The sequence below is a fragment of the Tyto alba genome, unplaced genomic scaffold (assembly GCF_018691265.1).
Source record: "Tyto alba isolate M040663 unplaced genomic scaffold, T.alba_DEE_v4.0 Super-Scaffold_42, whole genome shotgun sequence".
Taxonomy (NCBI): domain Eukaryota; kingdom Metazoa; phylum Chordata; class Aves; order Strigiformes; family Tytonidae; genus Tyto; species Tyto alba.
This window is the reverse complement of record NW_024881318.1, coordinates 27,651,530-27,669,110: the sequence shown is the minus strand read 5'-3', so window position 1 is coordinate 27,669,110 and position 17,581 is coordinate 27,651,530. Positions and strand designations below refer to the sequence as shown.

General features: G+C 37.5%; 1 protein-coding gene across 6 annotated transcripts in view; it reads right to left on the bottom strand.

Annotated features, from left to right (window-relative positions):
• The window catches only part of MAST4 (microtubule associated serine/threonine kinase family member 4), a 308,421-nt gene that overhangs the window by 82,328 nt on the left and 208,512 nt on the right, over nucleotides 1-17,581 (bottom strand). The window contains exon 1 of one of the 6 annotated variants that reach the window (XM_033009059.1): nucleotides 15,148-15,168. The exons of the other annotated variants lie outside the window; for them this stretch is intronic. The gene's annotated coding sequence lies outside the window, so the exon portion shown is untranslated. Of the gene's footprint in view, nucleotides 1-15,147; nucleotides 15,169-17,581 lie in introns of those variants that run through there. 6 annotated transcript variants of the gene reach the window in all.

Below are 17,581 nucleotides of genomic sequence, written 5' to 3'. Positions count from 1 at the left end.
ATAATGGTTTCATTTCAACATCCTCAATTATTAATATAGTTGAAATGAAGATGGATTTGGACTCTAAGCTGTTACAAAACTTTCCACATTTTACAGGCTATGCTGAGCATACCACTACTCCACAACACAGCTTCTTAATATTGGTATCAGTATAATACAGTAGTATAGCTGACAGTAAGATTAAAAGAGGACTCCTGTTTTAAGGGAGACTGCAAACAAAGTGTTTTATTTGCCAATACAAGTGCAGAGAAATAAAGCTATTGCCATATGCAGAATGCAAAGACTGACAATGTAGATACAAGAGAAACTAATAACCCAAGACCAGCATTCCCATAAAGGCTCTAGGGATAGAAAAGTTGGTTACAATTTCTCTAGTGTTAAAATTGCATAGCTGAAAATTACTTTAGGAGGAACATGCTGTGCCTAGCAAGACTTGAAATGTGGCCACTTTGTTTATACAGGAAAGTTAAATTTAAGTTATATTACAGTTATATTTAACTTGTTACGAAGCTAGCTGGTTATTTATTATCTTCATAGACAGCAATGCTGAAGAGTCAACACTGCACACAGCACTGAATGGAGTTTTGTGGGTTTTGGGTGTTTGTTTTTTTTTTTTGTTGCTGTTTTGTTTTGGTTTTTTTTGGGGGGGGGGTTGTTGGTTTGTTGTTTTTTTTTGTTATGTTTTGTTTTGTTCTTTTTTTTGTTATGTTTTGGTTTTTGTTTTGTTTTGTTTAAAAAAAAAAATAGAAGAAAAAGAAGCCTTTGCATTAAGAAGCAGTTTGGTGAGTACTTCCAATCTTTCCAGAATCCAAGCAAGTTCTGTGGAACATTAACTTGAACAAATGCAAAAACCAGCTGCCATGAAGAGATGACGCACACTGAAACTGCAGCAGCTTCCTTGTCAAAAGGAGCCTTTAAGCTCGTATTTGATAAAACATCTCCTGATCTAGAAAGCCAAAGTAACACATGGTCTGAAAGTTAACTAGATCACTTCATAAAAGAAAATTAATCAACCAAAAATGTTCCTTTGAATAGTATGGATTAAGGTTACATAAACAAAATTCACAGGCTCCATTAAGTGCTATTTGTTGCTGCCCCATTCTACACTACAGCTAAGAGACTGAGGAGTAAGGAAGCAAAGGTTTACAATATTGAGAGATATTCCCTAGACTAAAGTAGATAAATTCTCAAATCATTGAGAGAAATGTGCAAACCATCCGAAAGCAAGTAAAATATACCATCAGTAACACCCAGAATTTTCTTTTTGTTGTTTTAATGGCTTTCAATGTTCCACACTCATATCCATTTAATACCACCTAGCATTATTTTCTGATATATTTTACTATGTTTGCATATACATTTTCCAAATTTGGCACATGTGTAGGTATGTATATAAGCATATACAGGGGTACATTTATATTTACATGTATATAAATATATATTTATATAAAGACATATATATAAAATCCTATATTTAAACCATTACACATACCCCACCAAACAGTCTATTTATTATATATCTCACTTTCTGTGAGAAATTATTCCATATCAGTCTTTAATGAACTTTAAATTTTAACTATTGTAACGTAGGGATTCAGGTTTTACTTTTTTCTATTCAAGGTGTAGTCAACTTAAATGCAGCCAGTTTTAGTCTGAAGAAATGACAGTGGTGTCAAAACATAATTACCACAATACACCAAGATTAGGTACATAGCAGCTTCTGTCAGCCCTAGTTTGGCAGAGTTTGTCCTGAATCTTTGAAACATTACGGTGAGCATTTCAGTTTTGGCTATTGGCCAGGTATGCATGCAGTGAGCTAAGGGTCCTCTCTAGGTACTCACAAGTTTGTGTCCACCTTTTTCCCTGCCATCACTACCACCTACCAGCTCGCCACCTGAACTTCACCTTTCCTCAACTATACAAAAAGAGAAGACCTCAGTCTCTTCTTCATCTTTCTAAAAAAGTCCACAAGGAAAATAAAACTTAAAACGCAACCAACTGGACATGCGACCATCTTCTGCATGGACTATCTGAAGGGTTCAGATGCATGGAAGACAGCATAATTGCAAAAATATCTACCAAGAAAAACAACAGAATTGCAAAAATATCTGTCAGATCTCTGCGGTTCAGACCTGAGGAAGACTGTCGCAAAGACAGACTTCTTATTCTGTAGAAGGCCTCTCAATCTCCATCCCTCCATTGTATTACAAAACATACCTTCCATTAAGCCTTCTCAACAGTACTTGCTAGTTAGATATGTGTTCAGTGTATTCAACTCCAGTGATTGCTCTCACTTTTACTATAAGCAATTTTGATTCATAATTTTTCTTCTTCTCAGGAGAAAATCAGTAGTTTCAAGAAATCTGAATTTCTTCTACAGAATTAAAATGGTATCTTTCCGTTCTGTTCCTTCCTAAAACAACTGATTCAATTTTAACTTGTTATAGAGATAAATATTTAATTATGTAACATAAAAAGGAGTATTAAGCTTACTACTAACTACACAGTTGTACAATATTAATAAAATAACTGCATACAAGATAAAGTCTCCAACGCACATAAAGTGGGCAGGCAGCAAAGAGCAGACAAAAAGAACACTCAGGATCATAAACCAGCCCACTGTGTAATTCCATCTCATTATCTGCAAAATGCAGTTTTTGCATCTTCGTATCATACAACCTACTGAGAACACACTGATGGGATCATTTAAATCCCACTGCTTCTTGAATTTCTTTCTTAATCTTGTTTGCAGTCTGGGAAGGGACATAAACCAAATTATTAAGCGAACAGCGTATTTGCTGTCTTATTATTTAACTACATTTCTTGACACACAAATATTACTCTTTCAAAACAGAAAGGTAAGTAGGAAGCTAGTACAGCAAGTAGAAGAAAAATACACAGGGCTGGCCTAAATCATCACTAAGTATTATTATCTTCTACATAATTCAGGAGATGCAAAAAAAAAAAAAAGGCAGAAACAGCTCACTGGGGGGAAAAAAAAAAAAAAAAAATCAGGAGCCACGGTGATGGGTTTATAATATTTAACAAGTGCTACCTTAAAAAGTCATACATACCAGAAGATCAAAGCATCAATAGTTTGGAGATGTTAACCAAATGAAGCTGTGCCTTGACTTGCATAGTAGATAACCCCGCAGAAATCATTTGCATTGGACAGGAAATACCCTATTTACTTGAGTGCATGCCTATCAAGGCATGAGCAGCAGAGACAGGAGGTTTAAAACACAGGTCTTGCTGTACTCTTGGCCACCCCCAGCAGTTTCATATTAACCCAGATCACACCAGATTTTGACTCTTTAACTACAAGATCCTGGTGCATCTCTTGGGATAAGAGGATGCAGTCGGAAGTCAGACACTTCTTATCATGATGTGGTGGTCAGGCTGGGGGCAGAATGTTTCTCACTCCAGCCCCTTGCTCATTGTTAACAGCTTGGAAGAAACTGGAGGAGTATGAGGAGCAGAGGGAGGTGAACTGGGGCTGCTGGGTGCCATTCGCTGCTGCTGCTCCCTCCCGAGCCTCTACTCCACCTCAGGCTGGAGTGCTGTCTGCCAGGCTGAAGCACAGACAATGCCACTGGTGGTGCTTGCCGCTGGCTCCGTCCCATTTGGGAGCTAGTCTGGTGCCCTGTGGCTGCTGCTGTTTCTGCTCACAACACCAAGAAGTCAGATGCAGATGAGCAGGTAGCTGAGGGATCTCCTCCTCACACTTCCATCCCCAGCTGAAGTATAAAGGAAGAGCCTTTTCCACACTTCTACTGAACAGAGCAGCCCATCTACTGGCAATTTTTACCGAGTCCAGTCCTTTGAAATAAACCAAACAAAGCCAATAAACAAACTGACCCTGTTCCAGCCATATTTCTTTGGAACAGCCTCCATCCAGACTCAAGGACTAACCACAGCCAATTCCCCAGGCCATTTCAGTACTGCAAGGGAGCCAAGAACATACCCTGAGCCTTCTGTAACTCCGGTTGAAACTGAGGCCACCATAGTTCAGAATTAAGATAAAACATGGGAGTGTCTCTAAACTATAGGTGGAAGACCAGTTTATCCAGATACCTACCACAGTGAAACCCCGTCCACCTTCTCACCAGCTTTCCTATTCTGTTTTCCACTTAGACTTACCACCTCTTGGCTTGCTTTGCTTTTTCCTTGCTGGTGGTTGTTCCCAACAACCACAGCTCTGTGCACCACTGTTCATAGCTCACCATATGCCATGGAATTAGTGGGAAAGGACGGTAAGCCAGGCAGACCTTCACACAGTGTTGAAAGCATTTCCAAAACAGCATGGACAATAGCTTTAGGAAGTGCTTCTCTTGGCCAAAGGAGTGTGCATAGCTTCAGTACTCAATAAAGTCTCAAAGGGTTAAGGTCTGCCATGGCCTGAGATTTTCACATGGTTATACACGTCATCATCCTAGAAAGTCTGGTGTCTCAGGAGATGTCTAAGACACCTAGGAAACAACCAATCCATTTCCAGTGGGGGAAGGAAAGAAGAAACAATTTAGTCTGCTCTGCTTCTTGCTATAGAAGTTGTTCTTAATATTCCTTTCAACCTCCTCGATTTTTATGTATCTGTCAAAATAATTTATGTTGCCACGGCTGCTTTCACATAAGAAGAATTAGAGGCTTCCTAAAACAACAGTCCACACATTACCCTTTATCACATGAAACACTGTCTGCTCTGCACTACACTAGAGACTCTTCCCATGAGAAAAGCCACTAAAAGACAAGCTTCTGGAAATATTTTTCCCTACATTATTTTGCAATTTTTTAGGACAGTATTGAGCTTTTTTTGTTACCACCTGCCCCCCTTTTTTCCCCTAATAATCATGAAGAAGTACTACTAAATTAATCATACCCTAAAATTCAGGGGTAGAAAATTAGGAGCTGACTGAGATAGATAGATTTTACATGTTTCCCTTTCAAACCCAGTAGTATTCTGCTGGTTTTAACCCTAAAATAATTTATAATTATACCTGACTCCATTGTCCTATCATTAAATAGTAACAATTAATTTTTACTCGAAAGAGTAGTGAGTCCAGGCAGGATTGCCTCCTTCCTCCCTTGCTAAATTGGGTAGATCTCAACCTGTCAAAACTTAATCATCATGTGCTCCCTCAATGTGTTGTCTTTACATCTTTAGAAAATACCATCAAAGACTCATGGAATGAATGGGTAATGCTATGGCACAGCAATGAACCTGACTGAAGAAAAACTACATTTCCAGATCAAGCCTACTAGGAACAAAAGAGTGAGGCTTTTTTAGTCCTACTTTAGCAGGATGCTAAAGCTAAAAGATACTTTTTCATGCCAGTGTTTGTTTTCTAACTGAAAAATACATACAAACTAACTGCTAAACAACTTACTATTCCTTGCAAGAAAAGATGTAAGACATGAAGAAAGTTGTTAAGCACTTCTAGAAGACACCTGTGTCTTCTTCTTCCAATTTTAAAAATACAATTGTGCAAATTATAGCTTGTATTGGCTCTTAAAATATTTTTATTATTCCTAGCTCATTGTTGATGAATGTTCCTGGGAGACTTCCGCCTTTTCTAGAGTCATGATTATTGTGAAACTGGTAGACTTAACTTTTTAATTAATTCACACCAAAAAAAGATAAAGACTATAGCTCATCTGTAAATAATGACATCCAAAAAGCAAGATGTGTGTGGTATACGTGTGCACCTGTACATATATAACTAACCTTCTGGCAGAATGTGTTCTACAACAAGAGAATGCTAGAACAGAAAAATTAAAAGAACACTGAACTACATTTTTGAAAAAACGTTGTATGAGCCTCATTCCATTATTCAGTACTTCAGTGCATTTTCTTCATGGCACTATACAACCAGGACTAAACAGAAGAAAAGCAAAATGGCGTTTAGTAGGATAAAAAACTGAAATTACATGTAAACTCACTCATAAGAAAAATACAAAAATAGAAAAACCTATCCTACCTTCATCTTCTCTCATAAATATCGTGACCTCACTTTATCTTAATAAAAAGCTTAAGCAAATGATTCAACAATGCTTTGTTTCAAATTTTGTTACTCAGAAGATCTTTGCCTTAAACCTCAAATGTGATTTTTAACACAAACATTTTGGGAAGCTATGACACTAGTCCAGTTCTCAAATGTGACTGTTCTGTTTGGAGACATTTTGCCTTTTGCACCAAATATCCCTTTTCTATAAACTTCAGATCTGCAAGAAAAACACATAGTTATCACTGAGAAGACAGCCTGCACACACACAGGCGTAAGTGGGGTTCACCAAAATCACTGTTGATCCCACCTAAATACATAAGGCCTATCACCACTTAAGAAGCACATGCTTCACACAGTTTTGAAACAAGCAGGGACGCTAAGTGCTTACTAGTGGAGGGGCATCTACAAGCCTCCCCCTCCTGTGCACTCCTGCCCAACTGCCAGGACCACATGATCTTTAAAAATAGCTGGAACTATGGTGAAATAGTACAGCTGCAGGAGCTACCACCTTAAGCAACTTAATTCAGTGTGAAGTTTCTGAAAGTAGTTTCCGAAACAACAACAAAACCAGGCTTCCTTTTGTGGCAGCCAGGGGAGGGAGGGAAGTGGGAAAAGCATTCAGGGATGTTAAGTCTCCAGCAGATACACCCTCCCAGTATGAGCAGAAAGTCCTCAGCATTGCCATTATTTAACCTCTTCAGGACCAGAAGTGAGGATACAGGTGCGCAGATTGGAAAGCCCTGCAACGAGGAAGCACAGCTACCTACTAAGGATTCGACACATGAGGGCAATGAGCTTCATCCCTGCTACAGGACTTCAGCATTAACTGCAGCAGTTCCCCCCCCCCTTCCCACCCCGCCTTTCCTCTTACATATATGACACCAAAAATTTGCAATAAAAGCCTGATTTTAAATCAAGCAATATGAGACATTCGCACCCTTTCTTCAAAGGATAGAATGAAAATAACAGGTCCTGTTCCTTTTTATTGCTGAACTTTTAAAAAAGGCAAGAGGCAGTATTATATAACTAAAGCATCACACCTTCCACACCAGTAATAAACATTTTGCAAATAATATTCTGTACTGTCTTTGGACATAAGTAGTCATTAGTGCTTAAGCAGTTAATAGACTGGAATTAGAAATAAGCAAAACTTAAAAAAAAAAAAAAAAACAAACAAACAAACAAAAAAAAAAAAACAACAAAAAACTAAAAATCACTACTTAGGGCAAAATATAGGTGTCTGAAAACTAAGCCCTTTACTGGTTAGGAGCCTGAATATGAACCATTAAACAGGAGGCATTCTGTTCCCATACGACCTCTGGCAGCACCAGCAGTGTCCCACATTTGAGCATGCACACATTGACTGCAGTTCAGAAATCTAGTTTGCAAACAAGAGACCCCCTCTCTTTACTGAGACCCATGTTCTCCTTCCCTTCCACTGTCAGCTGACCAAAAGTTTTTTAATTAAATCATAATTAAGCATCTAGAAGCACTATTTTCCCAGGCAGGAAAAAAAAATAAATCCTTTCATCCTGCCCATTCAGCTGTTGGTGTCTGTTGAGCCTGCCGAAGAGGGCATCAACTAATGCCAGCTATGGCAGTTTTCATGAAGAGGCCGTTTGTTCAGTAGGAACTGGCCATCTGGTAAGCCATGCTGAAATGTAAGCAACCAAACACTCCATGATCACAACGCTAAAACATCACTGGACACACATACACAGCCAGAAAGGTGGCATTCCCCATCAGTCATACAGAGCTGTAACAAATTAGAGTGGTTTTGCCCTTGGAGTTCCCAAACACAGCTACATCCCTCTAATAGCAAAACAACAAACAATCAATACAAAAAAAGCTGTCCAGATGAAAAGTAAGCTTATGTAACTGACATAACTATTGATTATTACTTTTTATTCAACAAAGCTTCATGAGAAATTTAACAGGAAAGAGAAAATTAAATATGTGTTGGCACACAGATGACACCATTTACAAAACTACAGAAAGTGCATCAATCACTTCTCACCACCACAAATTTTTATTAGATATACAGTATCTACACTTACTGTAGTGGAATATTTAGACAAGCATATTCTCTCTTCTACAGATGTAGTTACACCATAGGGCATAAGAGTCTTTTACTGGTTCAGATTTTCCCAGATAGAAACAAAAAAAACCTCATGAGAATACAAGTTTTTTCAGCTGTAATTGTGTATTAAGAAAGCTATATCAGCAAAATTAACTGACTAGCTATAGCTCAAATAACCACCCTGGTATCAAACCCAGTGTGTAGACTGGGTCTGGAAGCAAATTTCAGCTCTACACAGCAGTACATGTACTGAGAAAGGCAATCTATCACACATGCAGATCACACTGCTTTGCTGCAAAGTCACAGTGAGGTAATTGGAAACATCTGAATAATCTCCAGTGAAGCAATTCAAACATCTCCAGGCGTAGTCATCAGTGGGGATGACAACACAAGCCTTGACATCCACTCACTCTATTTTTTTGGTAATGCTTAATCATCAAGCACCACACAAGCCAGGAAAGATCAGATGATTTACGTGTTTCAGTTTGCTACCACAGACCTGGCACTTACACATACATGCACATTTATACTATTAAAAATAGTACAGTGCAGTATTTAAAAAAGTTTGTGACATATGTTTCAAGTGACTGGATTACTCAAACAGTGAGGTCAGAAACAAATTATCTAGGCCACCCCAAATAAGTACTGATAAAGTGTTCACGTTATGCCAACAACTGTTCCCTTCCCCCTGACATGCCATGCCACTTTAGTGATCCAAGTATTCAAATCTTTGAACCATAAATATTATACAACTTTAGAATCCCTTAAGCCTATCTCAGATAGGTTTTCTGGAGATCAAGACTCAATTGTGCTGGGTTGCAAGCACTCACACCAGCTCTGAGAAGAGATGACACATTATTCAGGGAGAGGGGAATTTTTCTTCTCTGCAACAGTATACTTCAAGCTCTTTCCTACAGCTGGTGACCCAGCGTAATTATAACACTATCTGACCTTAAATTTATCCACATGGTTGCATCTAATGAAAATCTGCTGAGTGATACTGGAAAATGAGTAGCATTTTCCTAGCAAAAAAACAGTACATGTTCCACACTCTAAGTCTCCATCTTCAGGAATGAATCCGGTCCACAAAATCCATCCATACTTTGTCTTTACCAATATTTCTTTCTGTGAGTAATTTTTTTACAGCAAATTGGAATTTTCAGGACCAAGTAAGCTTGATTTCTCATTTATAGTTCTCTTGATCCCTTCAGCAGCCAGCAGCACCCTACTTTCTCACCAAAATCCAACAATGCAGAAACAAAGCAAAACAATTTAAAATTGACTTTCATCCCCAGTATATTTTTCTATACTGGACTTACACCTATACCATGAAACAGTATCCCCAAAGAATACAGAGAAAATACTAAGTCCATCTTAAACACAGTATAGAGTATACTAGCAATTTACGAAAACAAATGTTGCATATACTTTACCCTGTAAAAATACCCATGACAGGAAAAGAGCATTTTACTACCAAAGTAATGTACTAATTGCTCACAAATAGAAGTAGGTCACAGGATTCATGAAAGCAAATGCCAGTGACTCAGTGTAGAAGAAAGAAGAAGAGGAAGAAAACGAGTGCAAGGATATGATTTATAGTGTGCAAATAGCTATGAGCTAATATTGTGAAAAGGAGCAGTTTCACAACGAAGATTTGTTTAATTCACCCTGGTGTGTCAAGAATGAAGTATCACATAAAATGAAGCATAATATGAATCACATAAAATAAAGCAACATCCACTATAGAGACAAAAAAAAGCAAGCAGTGATAATTATAGTTGACTTTTTAATTTTGAACACATCAGTTAACTTACTGTCCACAGCTGTAAGACTATAACCCACCTGATGCAGCATTAGGTGCCAGATCTATCAGTGCTGCTGGAAGTACAACCTGAGACGCTACAGGAACATTGCCTGTCAAACTACACAATACAGAATGGCATGCACCTGTATTAAAAACTAACTGTTCAAACAATATCTGCTCCAATACAAGCAGGATTGCAAGCAAACTAAAGGAGGCAAAACCAAAGTGAGTGTGTTGTCAGCTGTTATAACTGTATGAAGCAGTAGGTGAAGCTTTTCTTCAAGGTCAAGCTTCTGGATTCATACAATGACTCAAGAACTCCAAGATTTCAGTGTCTGAGGGTAGGGTTTTGGTGGTGGTGGATTTGTTTTTATTGCTTTGGAGTTGGTTTGGAAATTTTCTTGGAAGTTCATGTTTCAAACTCTCTCTTGTCAATGGAGAAATTTAATATGAACCTTAAACATCTGAAAACAGACAAAATTAACTTCTATCCATGAACACTTCTGGAGTAGAAAAGAAAGTGCTAAAATCTGTGCAGCAGTAATGAATTCCAAATAAAAAGGAACACTGGCTTGGATGCACACAACAGTTTTGAACAGTGCAATTCAGTGTACAGTCCTTCTTTACACATTGATCCCTGCAAGAATTCTAGTATTACATAGTTAAGAAAATCTCAAGACTTCATAACTCTGCAAGAACAGATCTGCCTGGCTTTTTAACTTCAGTTAAAAGTTCTACCGTGGAGCAGCAATGTCTGGGACAGCAAAGACACAATGGTGAGAAGAGTAAATCTGAAAGGGAATTAGTCTCAAAGTTGTCAATGAGGAGAGTTGGAACTCTCCTACAAAAAGTGATTTTATGTAAGTCTTTGCTGTTTATAAATAATTAATTACACAAAAGCTGTTAGCTCAGACATGAGATGTACTTACAGGAAAGATTAGAAAAAAATCTCACACTTTTTGCTTCCGTGGATCACAACTGTTTTGAATTAGAAGTTGTGCCTATGACTTATATTCGATTTAGACTTAAGAAATACTCAAATTATCATTAGAACACTACAATGGGATCCATATTGAGGAAATTTCCCCCTTTCCTCAACCACGTCTTGAAGTACCACCACATCACATTACGTTTCTCAAATTCTCTAAGCCATGCTACTATGCCAGCAATTAACCCTTATGTGGACAAGCTAAAATCAAGACTGTCCACACATTTCTGTAAGGTGTACTGCCACGAGGTTACACTGTCATCATTATTATTCTGAGATTCACACCAGCGATTCCACCACAGAAAGCAGTCTTGGCAGATTTAAGCAGCATGGATGAAGAGAACAAAGTAGAATCTACAGTTTAAGATTAATTCAGTAGTTTCAACACAAGACTACTCTTTTTCACAAAAAACTTGCTTCAGCACAACTTCCACATACTGTCTGATGGAACAGAGACAGGTTCAAGTGGAACTATGACATGTAACATTCTGTGATCTTCTGCCCTTCTCAGTAGTAAAGAACAACATGCTGAGAGTTTGAATATTAATCCATTATTTCCTGGATTTTGCAGAATAGAGGCCCCAAACCTCTAATTTGGTTCAGTGGTTTAATCAAACATTAAGACTTTCTAACAACATAAACTCTAGCTCAGCTTTTCAAATAATCACTACAAATGACCTCAAACAGACTATGTTCATCTTGAAAGCCAAATGTAGGCTTACATCTGAAAGACAAAATGTCAACAAAAGCCACTTCCCCAAATATCCTGAATATAAAAGAGTAGAGACATTCATTGGGATTATCCTTTCTTCAAATCGTAACTGCAAGAATTACCACTATGCATATAAACAGATTTTACCTTCGAAGACGTAAATTAAATAATGCATTCATATAAATCAATGGTATTATCACATGCTTTTTAATAATCTTCCTTCTACAAGTCTGTAACTAAACATTAAATCAAATTGAATTTTCAGTCTTTCAAAGCCTTGAGAAAGTCTGTTCAGCTAATGGTAGCACACAGTTTAAAAGGGCTGATATACATATGGGTGTGTGACCAAATAAAAAGTGACTGTTCTCTCAACCTAGCTTAAATTGATTATAGAGCTCTGACTTGTTTTTATGGGTATGTATAATCTCTTCCCTCATTGTGACTAGCATAAATTTAGCTTATACAAGAAAGTAATGACAGTGAAATTTTTAAAAGTGACCAATAAAAAAATCCCCAAGACTAATTGGTAAAGTGGCATTCAGCAATTCATATTTCCTCCCACAGTTTGGTGAAAGCAATGTAATCTGATTATCTCTTCCTTCCAAAGTGTTACATTAGATTTCACACAATTGGAGAGTGTTTATGGATTGACACAGATTCTTTTTTTCTTCATATTCTTCACAGAAATAGCATACCATGCTCTCAAATTTTCTTTATTCACTTCCCCTGCCTCCCCAGTAAACGAATGCAAACACAAGAATAGCAGCTTCACACCTATTTAACATAGGAGAGGTCCAGTATCATTTTGCAAAAATCTGCTAAACTCCCAAGAGTTTCTATAAAACTGAAGTTGAACTAAACATTACATTACTGATACTCGTACGTTTGATATTGCAGCTTAGAAGATAGCCACCGAAACATCACCTACTCAGAGCTCTAAAAATAAGTTATGGTAATAATTTCAGATAATAATATTCTGATTTTAAATTCTGACTATTCAGTATGTTATATTAGCTGTATCTTTAAAACAGATAATGTAGTCACTCTTTCCAAAAAGACAAATTCTGGTCTTCCTATTCACCCAGCACATTTTATCACTGTAAAAAAGTGGAAACATGTCATTCATGTGTGGGGGAGAAAGGAATCATGCTGCAATGCGATACAAAGCTACATGTCATATCCTTTAGAAGTCTAGCTTTAATAGTCCAAATGCCTGTAGCCATATCACCTCGTGCTGCGATTTTGTCACATCTCAGGCTACACAGCATTAGACTAACTAGCTGCTGCAGGAAATGATGATCTCTGAGTCACAGCTAAGCACACACCCCAGTATGGTGCTGCAGGGCACAGTGCTGTTTTGCAGATGAATCTGGGCTGCCAACCACGTGAGATCATCAGAGATCACTGTTTTTGTTAAGGGTAAGTTAGTCAGCAAGGGTAGTCAAGCTTGCACATGTGGAAAAACCCACCAAACATTCAGAAACCCAGGTCAACTGAATGTGTTTTCTTCAGTCCTGGGTTGCCTTTTCAAAATATCAATGAGCTAATTAAAGTTTAATCATTTTGACAGTATATTGGTGTTGAGCAAACCCCTGGTTACCTGAAGCTTTTCTCTACCAATGCTTAACTTAAAAACAATGTGTCTTTTGATAGAATCAAGTTACTGAAAACTACTCAAACTAACAAAAATAGCTGTTATATATTATATATACACAATTCTATCACTCAAGAGAACTTATTACTGACCATAAAGTGCAACGAGGACGCTTTGAGACTAAATTTAGCAATAGTTAATTATCCAGTTTAACAATTCAAGTTTTTATCAAATCACAGGCCAAATATAAAAAGTAGGTACATTATACTGATAAGCTCTTCAGAAGGTTATCACCACTGAGCATGCAAAGAGAAGCATGGAAGTTCACTGATTTTGTTGAGGCGAACAGGTGGTGTGTGGCCACAGTACAGATTAGAAGTCAGATTTTCACAATCAACTAAATCATACTCTCCAAATACATACAAATATTTTCAACAGAAAAAAGTATTCAGTACAGTTCAGCATTGTCATTTTATAAATTCAGTGTGCTGGAAGAAGGAAAGGGAAAAAAAATCCATTATGTATTAAGCAAAACTATTGTCTTAAGAGTGTTACAGTAAGGTGCCTTCCAGCTCACTTCAAGCAAATCAAATCAATTGAAATTGATACATTATACATTAGGCACTTGCTTGAAAATCCTGGTAACCACGAAACTCACCAAGTACATTAGCACTTTTGTACATTTTCTATTCCAATATTAAAATGCATCAAGTATGTGAAAAAATCATCTGAAGCTTTTGTTTTCTATGTATCTCTTTTCTTCTAGAGAAAAAACTGTAGGTACTCCTATGTATGACCCTACAGCAGCCATGTGATATTCCTCCCAGCCAAAAAAAACCCCAAATCAATTATGCAACTACACGTAGATACAATGGTGTTTTATGGATGAAAAAGTCTTTGGAATAAATGATAATTTATTTTAGATGATTTTACTCTAGATTTTATCTAAAACTAAGTAATGACTGGATTTTTGGTTTGTTTTTCAAAACTGTACAATGATTTCAGACTGTAGCCATCCTTCTTAAGGCTTCAATCAAGTCGATTTGCAGAAACTAGAAAACTGGAACAGGTCAGCTTTGTTCCAAGACTTCTAAAGAAAATCTGTTTTGAGGGAAAATCTGTCATAAATGAGAAAACCCTACATTTTCTATTTGCAAGAACAAAACCACTTGATTGAGCCAGAGCCCAGTGCTAAGAAGCATTGTTACTCCTTATATGTGCAATAGCGCTACAAGACCTCATTGTTCTAGACATCATAAGAACACAACAAATGACAGACTGCTGGAAAGAGCTTACACAGTCCAAAAACCCAGGCACAACAGACAGATGAGACAAACATCTCGGACAGGTTAGAATTGGGTGTGGATGAAGTAAGGTGACAGAAAAGGGTGTGCTATAATTTTTGGTCATCAGGAAGAGTAATCACCTTACTACTCATCCGGCCCATTAACCCATTAGCTAATTTAAGGTTTCTATTTGCATCACCACAGAAGTATGCCTGAAGAAGTGATGTGCAGAAAGCATAAAACCACCATTTCTGCAGTCTGTTGTTTGGAAAATGTCTTATGAACACCACTATCAGAGGATTCAAGAAAAGAAGCAAATGTGAGACTGGTCCAAAAATCTGCTTTAGTCGCCTCATTATAGCAGCCAAATCAAAGCCAGGAGCAAATTTACCTTCCATATCAGTTTCCCTTCTTCTGTAAGATTTTTATAAGGTACACAGTACCCTTCACTTTTGATAGGACTTAAGAATCCATTGCCTAATACACACAGAATGACATTGCCTAATAAATGAATTTTAATGACAATCAAAAGCCAAATGCCTTAAAAACAAAAAGTCTGATACTGCACACTTCTTATCCTAAGAACATAAAGCACCACATTCTTTCCAAACCATATTATAAAGAATTGTATTTTAAGTACTTGGGCTTCTACTGTATTTGAAGTAGAAGTCCTATACTTACTTGCCTTCTCTTATCTTGAATAGTTGTGCCAGTAATACTTGCTGCCTTTGCCCTCAAGATGGCTATCACGTGGTGATAAGTGAAGTCATCCACTCATGGTTTATGAGTTTTATGTTTACAGGATCTTGATATCTATCAGAAGAGTGGTTTTGTAAGAATACAAAGTTTGCAGAGAAGAAAAACAAATTATTTTTGGCAGCACAATCTGTCTAGGTGAAATATCTGTAAACGTGTACAAAAACTAGAATGAAAACTGTGTCTCCATCCTTGCTTTTGGTTGTGAAGCATTATGTGCATTGCTACTGTGCCTCCAAAGATGTCACTGCATAACACAGAACACCAAGCGAGTTCTCAAACTCTAATCCCTCCTCTGACATTAGCAATGTCAATAACTAAAAAATGTTTTCTCGTAAGCTTTTCCATAAAATAGGGGAATTACACTGACTTTCATAATCTTGTATCTTGCCACATGTATGTTTAATATGCATATTTTTATTAGCCTAGCAACACCTTTGTATAAAAAAAAAGTAATCCTTAGAATTTAGTAATCCTTAGTAACTTCAAATAATCTAGAATTTGGCAGATATTCTAATATTCTACATGCATATGCTACCACTGTACTAAAACTATGTTGAGCAGCCTCTCATTTCATTAAGGTGTTGAATTTCTAGTATGCAATGCGTGTTCCTACTACGTATGATGTTCTGGCTCCAGGACCCTGTTTTTCTGATTAACCGTACTGCATGCGCTTTACTTCATTACTGTACCATGTTTTGGAACAATACAACTATTTACCTACAAAATGAAACCTGGGAGCCGCTCTACAGATCATTTCTTAGAGTCTACATGAACAAGGCCAATGGGACACTTTTGCTTCCCACTGCACTTGTCTTCCAACAGCACCTCAGGAGGACATGTTCCTTTATATAACTCCTGCACACTTCCACCTTTTCAGAGAGTCTGACCCACCCTAGAGAGAAAAGCAGCACACAACCTCCCCCACCCATGTCCTTACACACATCCAATACTTCCACAGGGACGTGGGTTAAACATTCCCAGCATGGACAGAAGCCACACTGTGCTGCTGGCCCATAGGGCAGCTTCCTGGGGCGGGTGCCTTTTAAAAAACACAACATTATTGTTCTCTCAGTATGATTTGAAGGGAAAATTCATTTTTCCCTAATAACTGAGGCAGAAAATGCAGACAGTCATTTAGACTTCTCTTCAGATTGTTTCCTTCTATTAATAACCATGAGTTGACCCTTGGACTAGATTTAGGCAGTCACAGTCTCAAAGAACATACAGAACATTTTTTTATGTTTATAAAAAGTCTGGACTAATGTCTCCAAGGCTGTTACTAAGGCTAGTGAGAGAGACAATAGCATCAGTGATAAATTAGTAGTGGTAAAACAGGTCACTCACTCAGCCTCATCAAGAATCAAAGAAAATCAGAAGAAAGCTGGCCAGAACAGTGTCAAAGCTTTCAGATTTTCTGACTTGTCAATGATTAAACACACACATTATCTTGACTGGGAGGGGCAATTTACTAAATCTCTAACACTATTACTCTGTGTCTTGTGTCCTGCAGACTGTCAGAGTAGGTGATCCTACTGGTTTCTTCTTGCCTTATAATTTATGAATCAGAAGAAGGAAACACATGATGGTTAGAAGGTATTAATTTATAGATAATGCTGAATGTTTAGGTCTGACCTACACAAACAATTTGCCTATTTAATAAAATAACCTCCTATATTCATACACTCTAGTATGTTTTGTATTTCCTTTGAAACATTTCCTTTACAGAAAAGAAAAAAAAAAGGCAGTTTGCTGTTCTACGATTTGAGGAAGACAGGTAAGAAAAAAAAATGAAGAAACTTACTTTTCCAACTCAAAAAAACCCAAATGTGGACGAAGTTTCAGTTTTTGGTTTTGAAACTTTCTCCACCAACAGAAATCAAAGCCTTGCAAAAGATGGCAATATTTTGACATTTGGCAAGACAGAATAGCGCATGAGACACAATAAAACAGGAAGGAAAAATCTAGATAGAAGTGTATTTCCCAACAGAACTCATGCTCTCTCATTACTCATAGGTCACAGACGGAGAGCAGATGCCTCCCAACACAACAGTTCAATCATCAAAACATGGCAGAAGGTCCAGGGAAGAAGCCAAATGACCAGGCCTCAGGTAAGAGGGGAAAAAAAAAAAAAAAAAAAAAAAGGTGTGTGGGGGTCAGGAATAAAAGAAAACCAAGTTTACAGAGTGTGCTGCATATTTCCTTTGTCCATTATGTGGGGGAAGCAAAAGGGAGATGTTCTGGTAAGACCTGATGGTACAGTGAACTGACATCATCATCCTTTTGCGTAGGGTGTTCATAGACGAAGTGAATAGAGCATATTGGACTTGTCGGACTGCCTTTGCTTCTACTATTACAG